At 33.7% G+C, this 7,604-nt stretch overlaps 1 long non-coding RNA gene across 2 annotated transcripts; it reads right to left on the bottom strand.

Annotated features, from left to right (window-relative positions):
• Positions 1–3,680: 3,680 nt before the first annotated feature.
• LOC141638111 (uncharacterized) lies at positions 3,681–5,636 on the bottom strand. Of its 2 annotated transcripts, XR_012542004.1 has the most exons (3): positions 4,680–5,636; positions 4,314–4,385; positions 3,681–4,214 (listed from the first exon to the last, which is right to left on the bottom strand). It is a non-coding gene; the product is annotated as an uncharacterized LOC141638111 (long non-coding RNA). The 2 variants fall into 2 exon arrangements; XR_012542003.1 differs by having other exon boundaries at positions 4,314–5,636.
• Positions 5,637–7,604: the final 1,968 nt, after the last annotated feature.

Here is a 7,604-nt window from a genome sequence, read left to right as displayed (position 1 = left end):
ATAAAAGAAGGATTTTTACATTCTCATACTTACATTCTTGGTTATGGCGAGAAACCGACGTAAGTGTATCACCTCGTTTGTCGAAAAAGACTCGGTTTAAAACCGTTTTAGTAAGTAAAAAGAGTGTTTTATTAAGTTTAGTGATGGTGTAGTGGTCGAGATGGTCGGTCAAGTGATTTAATGCACGATGACGGTACCAAACAATGTGTAAGGCTTGTATTTACGATCGGTAGGTCGTAAATACGCGTCGGATTGTGACTTAAGAAGTCGAGTCTAGAACTTTAAGGGATAAAGAGGGGGCGGAAACTCGTGTAAGTTCTCAAATGGTGGCATTTGAGGGGTATTTATAGTAGAATGAGTGGTTGTGTGAGTTTTGAGCGACGTGGCCACCTGGGCTGCTCAAAGAGGCGCGAGCAATGTAGCACGTCTTCGAGGTGTCTTGTCACTATCACACGAGGAAATCATCATTTGTTCTATCCTAGGATTTGGATGAACATGTTTGGTACTTGACTATGCAAGATTCCGGGAAATCTTAACATAGAAGCATTTGAATGGTTTGTTTTTTTGTGTTTGACTCGTTGTTGGAGTCGGGATTTGAATTTTTGAGTCGGTTTTTGGTCCGGTGTCGGTTTGACTCTAGTTAGTGTTATTGCAACCTCTTCGCCATACATTAAACACTCCAGGTACTTTTGAAATGTTTTATTTTCGAAATCGTTTTAAGTTTTCCGACGTAAAGTTGTACACGAACTGTCGATCAAACGTCGCGATTCCAAAGCATGTTGTAGTCCGATAATCATCGGGTGTTTGTTGGAGTCTCAAAGCAGATCTTTGGGTATCTACAAAAGTATGAAATTTGAGTCTCTCATTCATTAACATCCTATCATCATCGTATGGCGATACGGGGTCTAGAAATACAAGTAGCTCGGCGGATACAGGTATCTACAGACTACATGTTAGCCCCAACGGTAGAGAGTCTGACTCGCATTAAGTTTAAATAATAGTCTTGTTGATAAGGTAATCTATAAATATTGATATACTAGGTAGAATCTCGTGCTTCGCACGGTCAGCTTTTATATGCTATTTTTTATATCATTAATTTTAATATTATTAAATCATCATTATATACCTAGAAGTACATACAAATTTATAGATTTAAAATTTTATCATATAACACTATTATTTTATGTGGAGTATATGACAATTTTGATTTATCATATAAACTACTTCATGAATTTTAAATTTATCATATAAAATCTTTTCATACTCTAAAATTATAAACTCGGTTAATTTTGTACCTTTTTCTTTTTTTTTCTAGATATCTCATTCACTTTTGTACCTTTTCGTTTTTGATAGGTAAAAGTTATCTCATTTTTCTCAAATGCATACTATTTTCTCTTTGTTTCCATTACTTAAAGCACACGTCTCTTCTTTTCTTTGTTATTTATTTAAAAAGTAGCGAAAAATGATTGATTGGAAATCGACACTCAAAACGTAAGTGTATAAATATCATCAATGTAAAAGCTATTAATGACTACTAATTACTCCTAAATTCTAGTGACACCGTTTTTAGAAAATGCCCCGTAAGTTTACCTCTAATTGAAGTTACATGACTACTTACTTCACTTAGAAGTAATATCTTTGTTCGATAGGCTACATGCAAATCAGAAGCATATATAAAAAGCGTATCTACATTCTACAATTAAAAAGTTTCTAAATGTTACTCGTAGTTCTAGGACTTTATAAAAGAGCATTGGGCGCCCTAATTATGCATAAGGGCATACTAAGATCGTCATTCATTCTCTCCCTCAACTAATAATTACGGAAAAGTATAAAGTCACCAATGATTTTTATGTAAGACATAATACATTAAGCGTTGTGGATGTAACGCATGTCAACCCAGCCTTAAATACAAGTATTAATTACAGCTGAACATTAAATATATATATAATAAATGCTGTATAAATCTCAGCAAAATATTAATTATAGTTCAATAAATTTTATTATAAAAATACATTAAATAAATACGGTGATTTGATTCTAAATTTATTAAAAACTTATTTCATAAAAATTCTAAAATGTAAATAATTACGTTCATTGCGGAAAATGCATCAAATTTGGTATAATTTTCATTATATATATATATATATATATATATATATATATATATATATATATATATATATATATATATATATATATATATATATATATATAGAGAGAGAGAGAGAGAGAGAGAGAGAGAGTGAGAGAGAGAGAGAGAGAGAGAGTTGGATATTGTGAGTTTGGTTTCTTATGGTGAGTTGTGAGTTTGTGCTTTGAAATCTCAGCCACTAAATTATATTAGAGATGAATTGCCAAGATCTAATCTTACCTGTCATATGAAATCACTGTCATTTACTTATTTTCTCTTTTTTTCAGTGCTACTCTTTTTTTTACTTTAATTTTTTTTATCTCCTTTTTTTTACCTCGTGTTATTATACTTTTTTTTTACAACTTTGATTTTTTTCTCTTATGTTTTTCTCTAATTTTCTCATTATGTTACCTTTTTTCTTTTTCCTTTTGTACCAGATTTTTTTTTACTTCAATTTTTTTACTCTTATTTTTTACCTCGTGTTATTATGCTGTTATTGTGCTTTTTTTTACTTTGATTTTTTTTACGACTTTGATTTTTTCTCTTTTTTTTTTACCACATGTTATTGTGCTATTATTGTTATTGTGATGTTATTCTGCTGTTACTTTGATTTTTTTTACGACTTTGATTTTTTTTTCTTCTTTTTTTTTACCACGTGTTATTGTTCTGTTATTCTACTGTTATTCTGATGTTATTGTGGTTTTATTCTACTGTTACTTTGATTTTTTTACGACTTTGATTTTTTTTCCTTTTTTTTACCACGTGTTATTGTGCTGTTATTCTACTGTTATTCTCCTTTTATTGTGATGTTATTCTGCTATTACTTTGATTTTTTTTCCTTTTTTTACCACGTGTTATTGTGTTGTTATTCTACCTACTATTATTCTGTTGTTATTGTGATGTTATTCCGGTGTCACTTTGATTTTTTTTACTACTTTGATTTTTTTACTACTTTGATTTTTTTACTCTTTTTTTACCGCATGTTATTGTGTTGTTCTTCTGGTGTTATTGTGATGTTATTCTGGTGCCACTTTGATTTTTTTTACGACTTTGATTTTTTTCCTTTTTTTTACCCCGTGTTATTGTGCTGTTATTCTGCTTTTATTGTGATGTTATTCCGGTGTCACTTTGATTTTTTTTTACTACTTTGATTTTTTCTCTCTTTTTTTTTACCGCTTCTTATTGTGTTGTTATTCTGGTGTTATTGTAATGTTATTCCTGCCCAATAAATGACAAAAGACACCAAGTCAGTGTTTTTTGCGTTTAATTTTGTAGGTATGAGTTCGTGAATGAAAGAAAGGTCGTCTAAGCAAGATGGATCGAGGCGAGCCAAGTAAAGCGGGTCTAAGTAACAAATTGAACAAATTTTGAGGAAATGTACGAGATCCAAAACAAAAGACAGATTAAGGTCATTGATCCGATCCCTTCACCATACCAAATGCTGCCATTTCTTTGTCATTGTCCTATTCATGATCTAACCTAAAATAGTGATGGGGGATGCAAGTAAATTAGCTTTGCACCTGATAGATAACTAAATGCAAACGAAGCGACTGTCAATTAAATTAAAACTAGCTTAATAAACCATTATTAATGAGCAAACCAACATAATATGCGCGTATACAACCTCAAAATAGCCAACATTAACGGGCCTACCTTAAACTAGCTATAAATAACTAAGTGCAAAGAAAGCCATTTCTGCAAAAGAGCCGAGATTCCTCCGGAATTCCAGCAAAGATGAACGAAGCTGTCCCCGTTATGAACCAGACAGTGAAATTAAGAGGTATCAAACCGCGTGAATCAACTAATTTCCTGGGATTGATAATAGTATATACTATCGAGCACAATATGCAGAAGATTATGCCACTACCACTGAGATATTGTCCAGTGCATCAGTATTTTATCTTCTTCGAACAATGGCACATTTTCTATGGCAAAAGTAAGGGCTTCACTTCGAGTATTCAGGACTTCTCGGGCTCTAAAAATCTTAATAAACGACTCACCCTGCAGCAAGTATTGAGTCTTATATCGTATTTCATAATCTTTGATCTTTAAAGCATCAAAGATCCTCAGCTCTGTTGATTTCCTGCATAAGGCAAGGCAGCTCACATTAAAAATAACTCAAGTATTCATTTGATCAGACAGATATTAACAAAATGCTGCGTGATGGACTAAAGTGTCGAACCTTGTCTGCAATAATAACACCATCACGAATTTCCAGCTTCTCGCCTGATTTGGCAGTAATAGATACTTTGCCCTAGTGTAAGGATCATCGCACAAGATAAAATTAAAAAAAATTACACTAAAACATTAATGCGAGACTTAAGGTTACTGGTGTCAAGCAAATTATTAGCAGCGATTAGTCTCTTGAGAAATGATCGTACATTATATAATGTGTAGCTGATGGTTTTACTTATATAACCTTACCTATAGTCCCATTTTCCTACAAAGTCCAAAAGTAACTATTCATTTAAGGAAAATGAGAAAAAAAAAACACATCAAGTTGAGATGCTGCGTTTGGTGAAAATGGAGAATAGAGAATGATATCTACCTTGAAAGTTAAACCAGCACCAAACCATACATCCCCGGACACCTTCAAGCTATCTAGATCAATGATACTAGGAATTACCTCCGTTCAAACAGCAGAAGGCCACAGCGAACCTGACATTCGAACAGCGGCGAAGCTTGTTGATGGCGACATCGGATTCTGATCTGGATTCTGCAACCCAGAATTCAGCTGCAAAATTAAGCATGAAAATTACCTCGTGTTATTATCCCGCGACCCAGACTCATCATCGTCAACCTTCTTGCTGCAGAATTCAACGAACGCAGTCATCTCCTCCATCATACGATCAATCTCAGCGGGCGAAGTGTCAATCGTACTAATTAATTCAATTCACTGATGGTACTCTCCTTCACCAACCACTGCAGATGATACACCATACCTGAATTCCATTTGTATCGTTCCACACTTAACCCTCCACAGCCATGAAAATAGCACCTCAAACACCAAAATAAAATAAATAATCGACCTAATTAATCAACAAAATAATCGACCTAATTAATCCATCGTATATAATCGACCTAATTAATCAACAAAATAATCGACCTAATTAAGCCATGGCTGCCCACCGTCGCTTCAATAACCACCGATTAAACAACCAAAGCAATAGCCCAGAAGCGATATACCACATGAAGCCGTCCTCCATTTGAGAGGACAAATTATACGCGTCAAACAACAAAAATTTATAATTGTTGAAATTTATACACCGTCCATTTGAGAGGAATTGATTAAACTAGTATTCATTTCCTTGATTATGAAATTAGTTTGTGTATCATTGTAATTGTAGTTAGGGTTTGGGAAGATGATGATGATGATGATGATGTATAGGGATTGGAGTACTGGAGGTTTAAAATAGAAAAAAAAAAGTTATAAATTTTAATTTGAGGTCAGGAAAATGGAGATGAAAGGCGAGAGAAAATGACGGGTGCAAAATTTTGGGAGAATAGAGTTAGATTTGTTTTTTTTAATTACTATTAGATATTTAGATGCAATCTCAGCGGTCTATTTGTTCAGATTCAATGGCTGAGATTTTCCAAACTCACAACTCACCGTAAGAACCAAACTCACGAGATCCCGCCTCTCTTTTTTTGGTGATTTTGGTTCTTATGGTGAGTTGTGAGTTGGGTGAATCTCAGCCATTAGATTGAATTATAGATGAGTGGCCAAGATTAATCTTAGTTGTCATATAAAAGCATTATTATTTAGTTTATTTTCTCTTTTTTTCTCTCTCTCTCTCTTCTTTCTGTCATTTACTCTCTAACTGTTTCCCTCTCTAATTAATACTCCATATTATTGCAAAACCGTTTATATAATCATTATCAACTGCAAGCGTTCCTCTCTCTTCTATTATTCTTGTGTTATTCTTCTTCAACTGTTCGTATCCTTCGTGTTTTCTCCCGTTTTCTCTTCACCGTTCATCATTTTTCTTCCGATTGAAGGTAATTTCATGACATTTTCCTCTTTTATTTTGTTTTATTTCATGCTTTTGTATGCTTTTTTATTCGTTTTTCCAGTTTAATTATCGCTAGGTTTACTTAATCGAGTACTTTAATGTCGTTATTGTGTTTATGCAGTTTCTTCATTGTAATATTATGCTGCATTTTTGAGTTTTTGATTTTCCCTGAACTGATTTGCATGCTCTTAGTCGTTTCTGCAGTTTTCTATTGTTTTGAAGTGATTTGCATGTTCTATGTGACGAGTTGTGTTGAAAACTTTACTATTGATCTCTACACACTTTACTTTTGTGTTATTCCGCTGTTATTCTATCGCTTAGTTTGTTGTCAAGTTATTTGTCATGTTTTAATTGTTTAATGTGTTTTTCTAGGGTTTTTGTGTTTGTTCGTGTTGTCTTCACTTTTCAGTACTTCTGTTATTCCGCTATTATACTGGTCCTATGGTGTCATTGCAGCGTTACTCTTCCTGTCATTGTAGTGTTTTTCCTGTGTTTAATTTTCTGTTATTCTTTTTGTGTTATTCTGCTGTTATTCTAGTGGTTTTGTTTGTTTGGCTTTGTTTGTTTGTAGGTTTCAGCAACACTAATGGACTTAGTTTGTGAGGGATGGGCAATAAATATAGTGAATGAAGATAAATTGTTATTTGCTAGAGAGTTCGCTACTGAAAAGAAAAATAAATTGGGTTGGTTATTGGAAGATAAGAGTGATAAGTGCTTTGAAGTTATTGTACGAGTTCGTCGTCGTAATCAATCAATGTCGGCAGTTTTAAATAGCCATGACCTAATGGAAAGAGTATTCAATCATGCAGAGACTACTTTGGACAAGAGCAATATGTGTCTTGTTTGTAAGAAATGGTCACAAATGTTCCTATTTCATAAAAGTGCGCCCGGTGTTCACGCCGAATATATGAAAGTTCTAACAACAAGTCACAGTGAAGGTTTTAAGATTTTGTCAAGGGGTTCAAAAGTAGTTTCCAAACGATGCAAGTGCTACATGCTTGCAAGTGAGCCAGCAAAGGCGGTGTTGCATGCTTGCCGTTATATACATGATCGTGACTCGATCCTTGATGCACCTGTATCTGAACGGATCAGGCTAATTCACGAGTACTTTGAAACACTCAAGGGACTATCCTGCTGCTTATGATCTTGCTTACGAATTGTATTATAAGTCAGTCGATGTTGTTGACGTTGACTGACTTTTTACGTTATGTCCTGTATTTTCGGAAGTACATTTTGGTTCTTTCTCGGAAAGAATGTATTTTGGGTATTATGTAATTTGAAACTGTCTCTGGTTGTAATTTAGTACGTTATTTTGTTTTATGAAGGCTTATGTAGGCCGTCTGTAATTTCGAAACTGCCTTTGACTATTTATTCAAAGAGGCTTTCTTTTGATTCCCTTTGTGTTTTTGTTTACACTTCCGTGTTGTTCTTTTTGTGTTTTAACTGCTGTATTATAACAG

Source organism: Silene latifolia, unplaced genomic scaffold (assembly GCF_048544455.1).
Source record: "Silene latifolia isolate original U9 population unplaced genomic scaffold, ASM4854445v1 scaffold_180, whole genome shotgun sequence".
NCBI classification, from domain to species: Eukaryota; Viridiplantae; Streptophyta; class Magnoliopsida; order Caryophyllales; family Caryophyllaceae; genus Silene; species Silene latifolia.
The sequence above is the reverse complement of the archived record's forward strand: the minus strand, read 5'-3'. Positions and strand labels throughout refer to the sequence as shown.